Source organism: Papaver somniferum, chromosome 5 (assembly GCF_003573695.1).
Source record: "Papaver somniferum cultivar HN1 chromosome 5, ASM357369v1, whole genome shotgun sequence".
Taxonomy (NCBI): Eukaryota; Viridiplantae; Streptophyta; class Magnoliopsida; order Ranunculales; family Papaveraceae; genus Papaver; species Papaver somniferum.
The window spans coordinates 51,563,980-51,581,081 of NC_039362.1; the positions used below are offsets into that span (position 1 = coordinate 51,563,980).

At 40.9% G+C, this 17,102-nt stretch overlaps 1 long non-coding RNA gene across 1 annotated transcript; it reads left to right on the forward strand.

The window, feature by feature from the left end:
- The first annotated feature begins 14,285 nt into the window (after positions 1–14,285).
- Positions 14,286–16,307, forward strand: LOC113277421. Its single transcript, XR_003324909.1, has 3 exons — positions 14,286–15,159; positions 15,770–15,859; positions 15,931–16,307. It is a non-coding gene; the product is annotated as an uncharacterized LOC113277421 (long non-coding RNA).
- The last annotated feature ends 795 nt before the right edge of the window (positions 16,308–17,102 follow it).

The following is a 17,102-nucleotide window of genomic DNA, read 5'->3' on the forward strand; positions in this document are numbered from 1 at the left end:
ACACCTTCCTTCAAGAACATCTGGTTTCAACTTTCGTCTGACGAGGTTTCTCTACTTCTCACGACGTGTTTCCCAGTTCGTGAGAACTCGCGCTTTCACATACCCGGGCGGCATGCCACAGATGCCCAAAAGTGTGTAATTTACGGATGAAATCAAGAAACAGGTTGGTTAAATCCTTAACCATTGTTATTATTTCCCATGTTTTGAGTTACTATAGTCGGCGCCGACATGTGGAGGTCTTATTATGGAAGTAGTTAGGAGGAGAGAGCGCGACATGCTGACCAGCGTTGCACTATTTGTGTGATGTGTCTTTCCAGTTGCTGAATGGCTCCAGGAGAATGGAAGAACTTGTTTTTCGCAAAGGGGTTTTGGATTCTTTTCAGTCGAGAGTTTTTGTTCATTCATTCAATTAAAGATATGAAACTACCAAAGAGGAATAAAAGAATATTACTTGGCAAAGCCCTAACTCCGGTCACATGATCAAAAGAAAAAAAAAAGTAAACCCCTGAAGTATCAAGACAGCTACACGCTTCTAAAAGGTTGTTTTTCTACAAAAGGAAATAACAAAATGGAAAAACTAGTTATCGATGTCAAAGCCTGCTCCAGCGCTTGCTTCGACAGCCTCTTCAACGGCTGCTCCAGCACTTGCTTTAACACCCTCTCCAAAGCCTGCTCCAGCACCTGCTCCAGCACCTGCTCCAGCGCTTGCTTCAGCTCCCTCTCCAAAGCCTGCTCCAGCACCTGCTTCAGCGCCCCCTCCAAAGGCCGCTTCAAGAACATCCTCAACGGTCGTTTCAGCCTCTCTAACGGTGGCTTCGACATCCTCTTCATAATCCATTTCAGTCTCCTTCTCATGAGCCGCACCAACATCCTTCTCAGAAGCTGCTCCAACATCCTCTTGAGGATACTCGGGTTCTTCAACATCAGAGTCAAGGATTACGATAGCGTTATGAACAGAGTAATCAAACTTGTTCCCGCCTGGAGGTTTCTTATGCTCGACCCTTCGCCGCTTCGGTCAAGCAGCGAACCTTTCAGCCCTGGCACTGGGTCGCTGAGATGCTTCGTCACGCTGACATGCCTCAACGCGCTGGGACACTTCATCACGTATCCACTTTTCCTCCATGTCAACCGAAGACATGAAATCTTGAGCACGCCCTCGAACAATGCGTAGATGAGTGAGAGGCATACCCTGTATAATCCGACCAGCCTCACGGAACAAAGGATCGATTTTGTTTAATACCTCCTCAGATGCAAAAACTCTGGGTTTGTCAACTTCAAAACTTTTCTCCGAAGAATTGGAAGAACAATCATCAGGAGTTCCCATCTGTTTATGGGTGAAAACTGATTCTGCTATTTTTGGGTAATTTGGGGTGTGGTGATGAGAAACGAGTTCAAACCATAACAAATGCATTGCACGGGAATGCTTTTAGGTTCGAGAAATCAATATGTAAGACTCTGGCCTAAACCAAGAAATGGTCGTTCCAGATTCAATTCGGTCACAAGGTGAAGGAAAAGGGTTGATCTTAGGGAGGGAAGCGGAGAAGGTGTTTGAGATCAGAGTGTTGAATGATGAAGGTGTGGCTGTTTATGACTTGTGTATCAGAAAATGGTTTCTGGAAACTTGTGTTGATAACACTTGTTTTCTTATTTGAATAGGTTGAAGACCTATTTATACAAGTCATTTGAGCGCAGCCCTGATCTCGTAGGAAGTGGAGAAAGTTAAGTGGTGGAGTAATGGAGTTGTGTAAGAGGTGGTGAACATTGTGTGATCACACCTTAATCCACTACTCCATCATTATTAACCGTTCTTCCTTTCCTAACACGTTCTCGTAACGAGCGCGTTGCACGCTGCACGTTGTAAACTGCCAGACCAATACCCCAGTAAGCATCCCCCAGTTTGTGACATGTTTGATGTCTCGAATAAGAGGGTCAAGTCGTGGGACCCGCCGCGGAGAATAGCATGGTGCTATTAAGTGAAACAACTAAGTTGTTTATGAGACCAAAATAAAATATGTATGTATTCGACGCATGTAAAGCAGCTCAAATTAATCGATGTGTATGAAGCATCATTTTTTTGAGCTTGATTGAATAAGTCGCGAATGAGCATCTTAAAAGTGGAAGCGTGATCGACCTCATTTGGGCGATCGTTTGGTGGCTCTAGGGGCCCTCCATTACTTGGTCGATCGCCTCGCGTGGAAGAACGATGGTCGGTCTTCACAATGTTGCTTCACTTGTTTTCTAAAAATAGATCTATACCATCCAACTAGGCTGGTGAAGTTGGATGGTCGTGATCGTTTGCGGCAGTTTCATACTGCCGTTGACGCAACTTTAGATTTTAGGGAGCCGTGTGGCCCACCACTCTTTGGGCACGTGTTTTGATGCATTGAGCCTTGGTTTGTGTAGGCCGGTCAATCACGTGTAAAGGTGGGTCCGCAGTGATCACAATGACATCTTCGGGGCCACTTGAGATTAAATCTAAGCCACTCAAATCAGATGGAGAATATGAGTGGTCGAGATCGATTTGCGACAGTAATGTGTTTCCGCAAAGTAATTTTAGGTTTTTGGAAATAGCGTGCTTATGCTACTTTGGGCCGGCGATTTGGTGCGTTTTGGCCGTGCTATGAGCAAGCCGTTTGTCCACGTGTGGGGTTGGTTCGATGATAGATGCGTTGGCATTTCCTGGATCATTTGAAATACAATCTAAGTCGTCCAACTCGGCCGACGAAGTTGGACCGATACGATCAATTATCCGCAGTTGTACAACGCCTCTTATTCAATTTAGGGTTTTAGAGGCCGCGTGATCACCCTTCTTGGGGACGGCGTTTTAATGTGCTTTGGTCCCGTTGGGGACAGGTCGATTGACCAAGGGAGAGCTTGAGCCGATGGTGAATACATCGGCATCTCTTCGATTGCTCGAAATACGATCTAATCCGTCCAACTAGGCCGGCGAAGTTGGACGGACATAATGCGTTTTGAGACTGTTTTTGTCGGTCTCAATTCGTTCGAGTTATCTTACACAACGTGAACGCCGATGTTTGGGTAAACGATTGAACACTCTATAGGTTTTCCGCATTCGAGTCGATCGACTATGGCACTAGTGGGCCCGCTAATGATCACGCTTGCGCTTCTTTAACTGTTCGTGGGAAAATCTAAGCCGTCCAATTAGGATGGCAAAGTTGGACGGTCGCGACATTTTTTTGAGACTTTTTTAGACAGTTTAGCTCATTCGAGCTTCTTTCAATAACGTGATCACCCTGTTTAGGGTTAGCGTTCGGAAACACTAGGGCGCGTTGAAGCAAAGTCCGGCTGGCTGGGACGTTGGTGGGCCCACGGTCGGTCAATGCAGTAATTACCTAGTTCTTCCAAGAGTGGTCTAGATTGTTGAATTATGCGGCCAATTTGTGTGGCCACGATTGTTTCTGAGACTGATATAATCAGTTTAGATTTTCTTTTAAGGAATTCAAGCGTGATTGAGATGACTTAAAAGCGCGTTGATATGAGATTCTCTTTGTCAGAGAGTGATGCAGCTCGTGGGGTATTTTCATGCAAATCTCAATACCGGCACTTCGGGAGATTCAAGCTACTCTGCTGAGAGTAAACACTTCATCGTCATGTCATGTCAATAATGAGGGTTCGGCTGAGAACATAACATAGGAAAATACCAGGAAAATCAATGCATCAATAACTAATGCAATAGGTTGAATTTTATAGAATATCTGGGATTGATGCACCAATTCTGATAAATTTCATAAATATGTTGAATTACTCAATACATATATAAGTAAAATAACACTCATCATCTTCAAATGGATTTTGTTCCTTTGCAGGATGAAAGCGCATTAACCGTAGGGTTTTACAATTTTGACCCCGAAACAAAAGACCACTATCTACACCATCATATACTTCAGAAAAGCATTATGTCTGCATTAACAAACTACGTGATGAAAGAAGACAAGAGAAAAGTTGTAAGAAACAATGAAGCAATACCTGAAGAGAAGATGAACGCAGTTCTGTGATGATCGATATGAAAATAAAGTCTCTAAGTGGTCTTTTATATCACACAGATTGACGAAACCTGAAAAGGAAAACTCTCTGTGCGCCGTATATAAAGGCTCTGGATCTGGGATACCAACTGGATTAGATGCTTATCTGGATAATTGGCTCACCTGGGCTGCTGACGGAAAGAAGCTCGCCACTACAGTAGCAAAGACAATGAAACAAAAGGGAAGAAGAGGAGCGACCCTCTTTTTTTATATGTGTAGCGTCTTGGGAGTTCGAGTAGAAAAGGGAATCCTCTTTGGATTCATGCACGGACGAGTGACTGGGTCCGCTGAGCCAAATCCCATGGCCAAGCTATCAACGCCAGTACGGGGATCACTGGCCGAAGGAAGAGGCAACTCATTGCGCCAAAGCCAACACTCCGTGGCCAACCCGAAGGCGCGTTGACATATAGCAGGGCTCACTGCGCCAACACTCCATAGCACCAGTACTCCGTGGCCATGCCATAAGCGTGCCAGCACAAAGATTGCAGGCTAATCATCTCTCTTGCCAAAGGTCAGTCGAATTTTCCTGGCAATCTCCGCATGTCTTGCCCTTTTGATTTTATCCTCATCTGTCACCATCTCATGCTTACCCCGTAACAATGCCACTGTTACGTGCTAAGCAGGGGACTTAATATTGATGGTGGTTTTTAGTTCATGGTTAAAATTGTAAAACCTCGCATTTAATATGCTGTCATTCTGCAAAGAGACAGAGCCATGTAAAAGTGATGAGTGTCTAACCTCTTCACTGGCGCATTTATTGAGCAGGTCAATATCTTCACATGAAATTTATCCAGAATGGTGCATGTAGCAACAATCCCATATATTCTGTAAATTTCGGCACCCTGCCTGTATTATCCAATTAATATAAGCTTCTTTGAATACTTTTTGTACTATGTTCTCCGGCTGAATCCTTAATATTGATATGACATGACAATTTGTGTTCACTCGCAGCAGAGTAGCATGAATTTCCAAAAGTATCAAGGTTAAGTTCCTTGCATAAAAGTACTCAATAGGAAATTATACTGATCTCTGACAATAAATTTTAAGAACTCTGTGTCAACACACGGAATTCAATCAATTTGTGATAATTTACAAGATTCAAATATCAACCTGATCAATTTGCAAAAGTTAGGGCTTTGCGCCCTGCGCAGTATATTACACCCTGCTGCTCGAAACTAAGCTTAGGCAAAATAGGCAATTGATCCGCCATGGATTAGTAGGCGCAAAATCCTACCCAAAATCAGAAAACGAGGGATAAAAGAGGATCCACGGAAAATAGGAGTAGCAGCAAAGGGAAGTGTGGTCGTGCCATAGGCCAGCCGGCGACACTTGCAGATGACTACACCCCTATGCTTCTCGACCGACCCTCCTCTTTCCCATCGATGAATCAGGTCGCTTTAAATCCTCCACATGCACATGAGTTGTGGTCGGGCCCATACTTGCCGGCCCTCTTCCCCATCGACCAATCAGGTCGCTCTAAACCCGCCACAGTATTAAAAGAGGCAAAAACTACGCCGGATGGTCACAATGCCAATTGGCTTTCCAAAAACCGTGCCAGCATGCAAATGGCATGCCAAACACGCCACATCGCGCCAATGTACTAATCAGCATTCCAAATAGGCCAAACTTTCCATGCCATGCTAAGGTGCTAATCGGCATGCCAAATACGCCAAACGTGCCACTTTGCTGCAACAGCATGCCAAACGTGTCAACATGCCATAAATAGCGCGTCTACTTTCTAATCCACCTTCTGTTCGTGGCCAACGCTACAAACAGAGTTCGGTTAAGGTATCCCAACTAGGACATGATTTTCCTTTAGTGACATTAGTTGAAACCCTAACTTTTGTCGTGGCAAAAATTACGCCACTTTGGCCCCACAACATGCCACAAGCCATGTGGGACCCAGCAAACCCTAAAATTGGCGCCATGCCATGATCACCCGTGGATATCCTTGCGCCTCTGGTTATTCCCATATTATGGCCCCGCCATAATTCCTTTAATGCGTCCATGGCACCATTTGCATAAATAACGTCATTGTGCCGCGGCCACAGACCACACGCGCTAATTAGGGTTTCGATATGCCAAACTCTAATTTAGCTAAGGTTTCTACGCAACCAAGCTAAGTAATGCTACCTAGGGAATTAAGATTGATATGTCAATAGGAACTAAGGTTGCCGAGCCATATTTGGGTCTAACACCGATATGCCAAATATAGCAGCCACGGCTGCGCCAGGCACTATTTGCGCCACCATGTCACTGGAATATGCCAACCATGTCGATGTGCCACTAGCATGCGCTAGTTATGCCAACCATGCCGCTGCGCCGCTGGCATGCGCTAGATATGCCATTATGCCACTGCATGTGCCAATGACGCCACTTTTATATTATCAGATGCCAATGGGATGTGGCCATAATCAATGACCACCCTTTCTCATGAATTACAATCTCAGCCGTCCAAATTCGCCACAGAATTGACTCGCTTATTGTAAGTCCCAGGTTCACACGCCATTTTTCTACGGCAAGTCCCATGACTTGACTTGTCACAACAAGATCATCCGTCACTAGCTGGCGCACAATTGATCAGAAATACTAGGTTTTGCATACAAGACCCACTCAGCGATCTGCTGCATATTCTCCACGAAAATACTCGAGACATCAAACATGTCACACACTGGGGGACGCTCATCAGGGTATTGGTCTGGCGGTTTACAGCGTGGCATGCAATACGCCCATTATAAGAAAATGTCAGGAAACCAGGCAGTTAGTGGCGGCAAGAAGTAGTGGGTGTAAACTAACACGTTTCCTTCAAAGTGAGGACGTGATTTCTAGAATTTAAACATTACCCCACTTCTTTGCTAACTCCTCTAACCGTTTGCACGACTTAATCACATTCTCATCGTGGATGAACACACGTGCCATGGTCCACCAGACCAAAACCCTAGTTAATATCCCCCCATGTGACATGATTGATATCTCGTGATCGTGGAGTCTGCAAGACAGACGTGTATTTAGTTAGTCAGTTGTTGACTTGATCAGATGATGAGCCTTGATATTGTCGAGTCGAGCATGATTGACGAATGATCTATGATTCATAGATTGACCATGTATGTTGAGATAGATGTATAATTCTCGAATGAATGTTGATGGTTGAATCAACATGATGAATATTGATAATCTGATCGAATATTGCTCGTCTGAGCGAATGTTGCTCATTTGATAAATTACTGAATATCGATAGTTGAATCAATATTGCTAATTTGAGAAAATATTGCTCGTGTGAGAAAGTATTGCTCACGTGAATAATTAAATATTGATAACTTAACTAATATTCCTAGCCCGGGTAAATATTGCTCGATTAAGAAAATATTTCTCGTTTCATGAATTATTGATAGCGCGACCAAATAAAATATTAATTTAACATACTGGTCGCTGGACCAAATATGATTAATTAGAATGTTGATTGCTGGATCAACATAAGAATATTGGTGTTTGAATCTGTTCGGAATTACGCTTTGAAGAGCATTTGGTTCAAAACCCTAATTTTGATCGATTGCTGACCAATTGATGATTTACTGAAAATGAACCACTGAGCGAGAGAGGGACCGGCTACATGGAATGATGGCCGACCATTTAGCACCCAGGTGCTCGAATTAGCATGCACCAAAGTCCTTTGAAGACTAGTTGGTGGAAGGATGATTAAATGCCGGTTTAATCATTCATTGAAATAATGCTCGTCTGAGCATTAGGCAATAAAACCTAATTATGAAGAGATGAGGGACCGACAAAGAGGGCATGGAACCGACCCTAGGTGGTCACGGAACCTACTGACGTTCGTTTGATGAAATTCCAAATTATTTGGAAAGAGTTTGAATCTAATATGAGCAAATTAGGTCATAATTATGAAGATGTGTGGGACCGGCTTCTTGCAAGCCAAAGGGACGACCTTGGTCGGTCAAGGTGGCCTGCCCATGTCATGATATTGCTCGTGGCTTAGTTATAAGAGTTTTGATATTTTGTGACGTGCGTTCGAGCAACATTTTGGATTTTCTAAAGAGTTTGATCTTGACTGAAACTCTCAATTTTGCTTGAATGAGCAAGTAGGACATTGCTCGTGCGATCAATATTTTAATAATATTAAAATAATAATATTTTAATATCTCCGTAAGAAGATGGTCGGTCATGTGACCATTTGACTTTTGTCTTTTTGCTAGTTTGAGCAATATTGGTGAAATATTGAAAAATCAGGGTTTTTGCTCGAACGAAGGAGTTTCATGAGATGAGAGAAGAAATAATAATAAAATAAGGAATGAGAGTGGTTATGGGACCGTCCACGTCTAGGGAATGGTCGGCCGTCTAGTAGGCCCGGTCCCGTGATACCCTTCCCAATTTTATAATCGTGTGAGCAATATTGGTGAAATGTTGAAAAATCAGGGTTTTTTGCTCGAACGAAGGAGTTTCATGAGATGAGAGAAGGAATAATAATAAAATAAGGAATGAGAGAGGTTATGGGACCGTCCACGGATAAGGCATGGTCGGCCGGCTAGTAGGCCCGGTCCCGTGACACCCTTCCCAATTTTATATTATTTTCATCGTGTGAGGAAATATGGAGAAACTAAGAGTTTTGCTCGAATGAAGGAGTTTTCATGAGATTAGGAAAATAATAAAATAAGAAAAAATAAAAGAGGGAAGCGTGGGACAAGCCACGGCGGCATGACCGGCTGGCAGGTGGGCCCGGTCCCCTTAGGCGCCTCTTTATTATTTCATTATTATTATTGTTTTTCCCTATTTTGCATAGGTTTCCTCGTTCGTCCATATTTTTGAATGGTCGTTCGTGCATTTGGGTGCTCGTTCATGCATTATTATTAAGTACACTCGCACCATTTTCTCGGGGCTTACTCAGTGGTGGCCCATATGCCCGTACGTCGAATATTTATTACTAACCCATGGAATTCTGTTGGGAAAAGCCATGAATTGAAGTAACGAAATATTACAAAGAACGTAGAATGTTTTCTAGAAATTCAATTGATAAATGTTGCGACTGGAAATAATTAATTGATGACTCTATACCAGTAGGCACGCTGTCTAGGAGCATTATAATTATTTGAAAATCGATGTATGAGCTCGTAGAATCGCCATACTCGTTCTGAATATTTATTTTGTATAATCAGGGAACATTGAGATATCCTGAAGACGTTATTGATCTATATTAGTGGTTAATACGTCTAGGAGTCGTCCAATCATTTTCGATTTTATACAGAAGTGATTACTGAAATTGCTCAGTATTGAAATATGCATTGGTCTCAATTGAGAGACTGCATATTCATGTATGCTCTGAGAGGCAATACACTCAGTCAGAGGTTCTTATGGATGTTCTGAGAATACACTCAGTGAGAGATCATCGTGGCAAGAGCTTTCATGCTTAAACAAGAGACATGAGTTTCATACTCATCTGATTACTAGATCAGGAATTTGTAAGGTTATGATTTTACGATTTTAGTCTTTGTCAAAAATCAACCATTAACATTAAGTCCCCTGCTTAGTGAGGGACAGTCATGTTCCTCGGTCAGCACTGGATGGTGATTTTTTAGTCATAGACTAAATAAGTAATTGAACTTAATCGTAAAAAGAATGTTACCGGATTTTCGATTTCCTCCAATGATGTCACCTACGAGCGGGCTGTTGCTTTAATGAAGATCCCAATAGCATGATGGAGCATCATCTGGCGAGCATAAATTGGTGTTGCACTAACAAGCACGTAAGTGTAACATTTTATACACATATTTATATTAGTTTTGACTCGATATTTTTCCTAATAATATTACTTTAGTGCTTTTGTAGAAAGTGGGAACAATTCCGATCACTCCGATAATAAATGGCTAAGCGGGGATAAATGGTGTTGGCGACTAAAATTACCAAGGCAGCAATTCAAGGCACTAAAGGAATCTGGAAACTATTTACGCTCCCACTTTAATTTCTATGATAGCAACACTTAACTCATGGTCAGAGATATTGGTCCAGTGGAACAGCCAATTGTTTTCTTTGTTTTATGGACGTCAACTCCACTAGTGGCTAAGAGAAAGTGGAGGGGTTAACTAAAGAGGTTAAGAAACAAATGGTGAGACGTGGCTTGTGACGTGAATGAAGATGGAATTGACTTCCTAATTTGACTGTTCGTGTTAAAAGCTGGTGGTAGTGTTGGATACATCTGCCAGTCAGGAAACTCGTTATTTCTGTGATGGCTTTTCTACGGAATTCGGTCGTCTGTGGTCATAAATGAAGCAGCTATTTACAAAGGGAATGATGGTATCTGGGGATATGTCCTGGATCAATAAACTTGGATTTGTGTTGGTTTGTATTGTGTGCTTTGGTGTCTCGGCTATGAAGAATATTTAGAAGGTCGAAATAGATACATGGAAAGCAGCTGTGGCCGTTGAATTGTACATCAAGAATGGAGATGGAATCAAGCTCACTGGTGGTTATTCTCTAGTCACCATTGTCTGAAACGGTGCCGGATAAATGGGTTTCCGTTGGTGTGTTTTGATGGTTTGGTCCTATTGGACAGTCAGATTCTTGGAAGGATTTGTCGGAGCTTATACTACAAGTGGTAACGGGATTGGAAGTTCATGAGGAGTAGTGGACTAACTGAATTCGATTGAGACATGAAGTGAAGAAACCAAGTAGGGTCTGTACTGGGCATATATGGGTACCGAAGGTTGTTGATGGGGTTCGACTAAAGTCGCAGCTGGAATATCAGGGAGAGAACCACGATGAAGATGAGTACGATTTGAATTGGGGTTTCGAATTGGTGAAGATTTTGAGCTGATTATATGCCGGCAGTGAACATGTTGGTTAGAATGAAGATGGGAATGTGATGCTATGGTCATGGCTATGACCAGTGGGTTCCAAATAATGGAATCTGGATGGAAATTTTATATGGAGCAGTTTGTTCGAATGGAGGATGGTAGTTGGCAGTGATTCACGGACGTGAATGGAGAAATGGAGTAATAGGCAGGAGTACTTTGTCGTTGGTTATCCATGTACTTGACAGTGGGGATTGAAGTAATTTCTATCCAGGTTCTAGCCATGAGTTCGACTAGTGATTAACTGCCATGGTGTTGGGCTTTGCGCGAGAAGGTATATATGTTGCTGATGATGGATTCGCTCTACTGGTATCGAGATATCACTCCTCTATATTACAGGCTAATGGTCATGAATTCATATCATGGAGTCTCGGCATTTGGTTGATGAACATACCAATAGGCAATGAATTTTGGGGGACTTGATTATTAATGCAGCTGCTCGGGTCAGAGAAGACATAAAACAGATGGCTGATTGCTGAAATAGATGCTGGTAGCGCTGTAGTTTGAATGGGAGCAGGTGCTATGGTCGGATTTAGGAAGGAATTGCCGGAATTTGAATGGGCATGGAGCGAGAAATTGGTCGGTGTGTATTATACTGGGCCTTTGGCAGACATTGGCTAGGTCACAACTAGATTCCTTCGCAGCAAGCACGAATATATTTCAAGAGAGAAGAACAAAGGAGTTCCGACAACTGAAGGCGGCTACGGAGACGTGAAAACAAGAATAGAATTGGATTTGCTGCTTTGATTTTGAATTCTCCATGATTTGCTAAATTGCATGTTAGGGTGTAGATAGTAGCCAATTTATTCATATAAATTCTACGATGATATTTCTAATAATGATTCATTGACTAGTAATTTCTCTTTATATAGCTTGGTATTTAATCGATTATGTGATTTTGTTGACTATTTATACTTTTCAATTGATATTTCGTGTTTTGGTTTAATCCCTTGACGTAATATGTTTTAGGATTAATAAATAATACTTTAGAATCACTACCTATGAAGCGAAGGAGGTTACAACGAAGAAACTATAGTTTAGAATTTAACATACCATTTTCCGAGACATGAGATTGATTTCGAAATTTGTCTTGGGTAATATATGATTGAATTGGTGGAAATCGAAAACCCTAATAACCCGTTACCTATTTTGTTACGATTATTTATTATTTCATTTTGTCCCGAATATCTGAAAAGTTCGTTAAACATCATCTTATTTGGTTAGTTAATTTTTGGTATTAGCCAGTAGTAGTATTTCACACTCCTCGTGGGAACGACCTGTACTTGCCATTATCTACTAGTTAGACGATGTGCACTTGCAGTATTTTATTGTAGATTTCCGATCCTATCAAGTTTTTGGCGCCGCTGCCGGGGAGTGGTTGCATTATACTCTCTGATTGATATCATTATTTATACATAGTTTATTTATTTTCTTATTTTCTGTACATAATTTATTTTTATATTTAGATCTTTTTTAGTTCATTTTACGCAGCTTGTTTGATTATTTTTTTTAGGTACATTAGTTTGAAATGCTGCAATTGAAACCAGTATCGAGCGAAAAGATAGTAAGTATGCACTTGCAAAACTTTTGCATGAGCCACTCGGAAGATCCATTAGAGGTTTGCTTAACTCATTTTGGGTATGATTTTGATGATGATAGTGTTATTTGTGAAGTCAATGCCTTGTTAGACTCCACACCGCTGCTAGACACTAATAAATGGAAGCCCACGGTAGAACCTCTAGCTTTGCCCGAGTCTCGACTAGTTGCATTAGTCGAGATAGCTCCGACTTTGACCCATAAGCCAATGTCTGACCTATTAGGGTCTGATTGTTTTCATCTTGATGATATTAATAATGAAACCGTTGTGGATGAGAATGGGTCTATGAGTCATAATATTATTGCTCCATTGAGCCATTGCTCAGCCAGTGAATTTGAACCAATATATGTTCGTGTGCCATATTTTGCTGAATTTGAACCAATATCAGCTTTAGAAGTTATTTCCGCCGATTTAGAGTCTGATTTAGATCGTGCACCTCAACAAGAAGCTATTGAACAATTTATACCTCTTTGTGTGAATGATTTACTTATCCCGACAATGCATGGATTGGTTATTAAGGATTGTTTTGTATGTGGAGTGGATTCACATATGTCTTTGGATGATTATAATGTTTGTAGGTGCATATTTTCAGCTGACCGGATTGGTTGGGTTGATCCCCAACTTTTTAGACTCTGTATATATGATTGGCAGCTTGCATTGGGGTATCAACCTCACCTTGTTTGAGATTACGTGCTACTGGAAGCAGGGAAACAAATATCTTTTGCTTCATGGGAGTCAACCCATAAAAATTGTTCCCTTTTTTCTCTATCTTTTATTTGTTTTCTATCCCATTTTTGGATTTCCCACCTTAATTTCTACGTTGGACAACTCAATTACATTGAGGACAATGTAATGTTTAAGTGTGGGGGAGTGGCACTTTCTTTCGAAATTTTGATAAAAATTTACATGATATGACCAGTTGTAGAGAGGGTTTAAGAAAAATGACCAGCTGTTTAGCGGGTCTTTTTCATTATTTTCATTTTACGACCAGCTGTTTAGCGGGTCTACATTATAAAAAAAAATGCATGAAATGACCAGCTGTTTAGCGGGTCTTTAAAAAAAGAAAAAAGAATTGCATGATATGATCAGTTGTTTAGCGAGTCTTTCTGTCTGGCTGTTTAGCAGACATCAATATTTATCCAGCTGTGGAGAGGATATACTCTTTGTTTTACTCGAGGACTAGCAAAACATAAATGTGGGGTGTTGATAAGCAAGTAAGTGCAACATTTTATACCCATATTTATATTGGATATGACTCGATGTTTTTCCTAATAACACCATTTAAGTGTTTTTATAGAAAGTGCGAACAATTCCGATCACTCGGAAAATAAATGGCTAAGCGGGGATAAATGGTATTGGCGACTAAAATTACGAACAATTCCGATCACTCGGAGAATAAATGGCTAAGCGGGTATAAATGGTGTTGGCGACTAAAATTACCAATCCAGCAGTTCACGGCACTAAAGCAATATGGAGACTATTTACGCTGCCACTTTAATTTCTATGATAGCAACACTCATGGTCAGAGAGATATTGGTCCAGTGGAGCAGCCAATTGTTTTCTTTGTTTTATGGACGTCAACTCCACTAGTGGCTAAGAGAAAGTGGAGGGGTTAACTAAAGAGGTTAAGAAACAAATGGTGAGACGTGGCTTGTGACGTGAATGAAGATGGAATTGAGCTCCTAATTTGACCGTTCGTGTTAAAATCTGGTGGTGGTGTTGGATACATCTGCCAGTCAAGAAACTCGTTATTTCTGTGATGGCTTTTCCACGGAATTTGGTCGTCTGTGGTCATAAATGAAGCAGCTATTTACAAAGGGAATGATGGTATCTGGGGATATGTCCTGGATCAGTAAACTTGGGTTTGTGTTGGTTCGTATTGTGTGCTTTGGTATCTCGGCTATGAAGAATATTTAGAAGGTCGAAACAGATACAGGGAAAGCATCTGTGGCCGTTGAATTGTACAGAAAGAATGGAGATGGAATCAAGCTCACTGGTGGTTGTTCTCTAGTCACAATTGTCTGAAACGAGTGCCGGCTAAATGGGTTTCCGTTGGTGTGTTTTGCTGGTTTGGTCCGAGTGGACGGTCAGATTCTTGGAAGGATTCGTCGGAGCTTATACTACAAGTGGTAACGGGATTGGAAGTTCATGAGGAGTAGTGGACTAACTGAATTCGATTGAGACATGAAGTGAAGAAACCAAGTAGGGTCTGTACTCGGCATGTATGGGTACCGAAGGTCATTGATGGGGTTCGACTAAAGTCGCAGCTGGAATGTCAGGGAGAGAACAACGATGAAGACGAGTACGATTTGAATTGGGGTTTCGAATTGATGAAGATTTTGAGCTGATTATATGCCGGCAGTGAACATGTTGGTTCGAATGAAGACGGGAATGTGATGCCATGGTCATGGCTATGACCAGTGGGTTCCAATTAATGGAATCTGGATGGAAATTTTATATGGAGCAGTTTGTTCGAATAGAGGATGGTAGCTGGCGGTGATTTACGGACGTGGATGGAGAGATGGAGTAATTGGAAGCAGTACTTTGTCGTTGGTTATCCATGTACTTGACAGTGGGGATTTAAGTAATTTCTATCCAGGTTCTAGCCATGAGTTCGACTGGTGATTAACTGCCATGGTGTTGGGCTTTGCGCCAGAAGGTATATATGTTGTTGATGATGGATTCGCTCTACCGGTATCGAGATAGTGAAAACTAATCGAGATAGTGAAAACTACAGTCACACCCATTTTTTAGATTTTCTCCACTATCAAATCCACAGTCCCAAAAGTTCACGGGCGCATCCATATCTCCGAGAAAAATTATTAGCGAACCTATTTTTTTTTTAAATGCGTTTTCTTCATGAAAAATTATTCTTCTTTCTTTTTCTCTTTCCATGTTCTTTATCTGTTGATGATTTGTGAGATGAGTTTAACATTTGGGTAAATAGATTTTGTTGATGAAGTTGTATATACAATGAAGGAGATGATGTTATTATGAATCATGGAGGAGAAAATTAGGAATCGAAGTAATAATCAGGGAGAAACAAATTTTGGCTATAAATCTGTAGCGATTTGGAGGTTATTAGAGGATAAATTGAAGGGTTTTTGACGAATTTTTGAATCTGAGAGTAGAATAGAGATTAGAGATCATTTCCATTGTTGTTGTAGGTGACTGGTGAGTTAGGGTTTGAAATTGTTTCTGAAATAGATAAAGCTTAGGCATGTATGATAGCACACGTTAATGCTTTCAGTTTTGCTAATTTGTTTCAGGAATTAACAAGTAAGGTGTCTTGTCCTTCTTCAAAGAAGAAAAATAGGAGGAGTCAGCGACAGAGAATCAGATTAAAGAGGAAGAAGAGGGTAAGATTGCATAATTTTCTAATTACTGAACATAGTTTACTATGCACGACGTAATATCTTATGCATCACAGGAGTCTGGAGATGTCCCTGACAAATAAGAGAAGCAGTCGGTGAAAAAGTAAGATAAAGAAAAAGAGAAGCAGTCCGAGAAAAAGCAAGCTAAGAGAAGGCGTAAAAACAAAGACTAAAAATTGAAATTTTGTCTCATTTTTCAGCTGAGCAATGGATGAAAATGAAACAGGCGGATATTAGTACATGTACTTTTCGCGGTACTTAGCATTGGATAGCCTTTTTAATCAGTTGATTGTTGCAGTAAGATGTATCCATTTCGTTGTTAAGGTTTCAGGTTCAGAAAATACTCCTCGATGTACTGTTCGATGAGTATCTCTAGATAATGCCTTTATATACTCTTTGATTCGTTTCATGACAGGTGACACCAATAATGTATGTTGGAATGAGTGTTTTCCTACATTTTGATCGTCCAACAAAGCAACCCGTTAAATGTCAAATAATGTATGTTGGAATGAGTTTCATGACAGGTGACACCAATCATCTAGCGCATGAAAGAGTGTGTTGCTATGTGTCGAAACTAGTTAGAAGAAATAAAATTTGGAAAAGGAGATGGAAGTGTAGATGGTTTTGGTATGCGTATGACGTGCATTTGGAAGAAAATGGAGGTGTGAATAGTGATGCATAACAGGTTATGCATTCTCGAAATTGGTTGCATAACACGTTCTGCAGCCTTTTTTTTTATTGCATGACTTGTTATGTAGTACAGAGAACGGTTGCATAACACGTTATGCAGCTAGGTTTTGTTAGTATTGAAACCAGTAAAAAAAAAGGTTGCATAACACATTATGCACCTATAATAATATCTGCATAACTGCATAACCTGTTATGCATCCGAAAATATGACTGCATAATGCATTATGCGTCGAGAAAATTGTTACACAATCTTTTACGCATCGAGAAAATAGATGCATAACCTGATATGCATCCATAAATATGGATGCATACTGCATTATGCATCAATTTTTTTATGTACGCACTAAAATCAACCAAAACAATGGTTACATAACTTGTTATGGATGCATAACTTTGTTATCCAGATGCATAATTTGTTATGCAGTCGAGAAAATGGTTGCATAATTCGTTATGCGTCTGCAGAATGTGTTATGCATCTTTTTTGGTGGCTGCATAATGGTTATGTATCAAGTTTTCGAAAATTTTGCCTAAAATGATG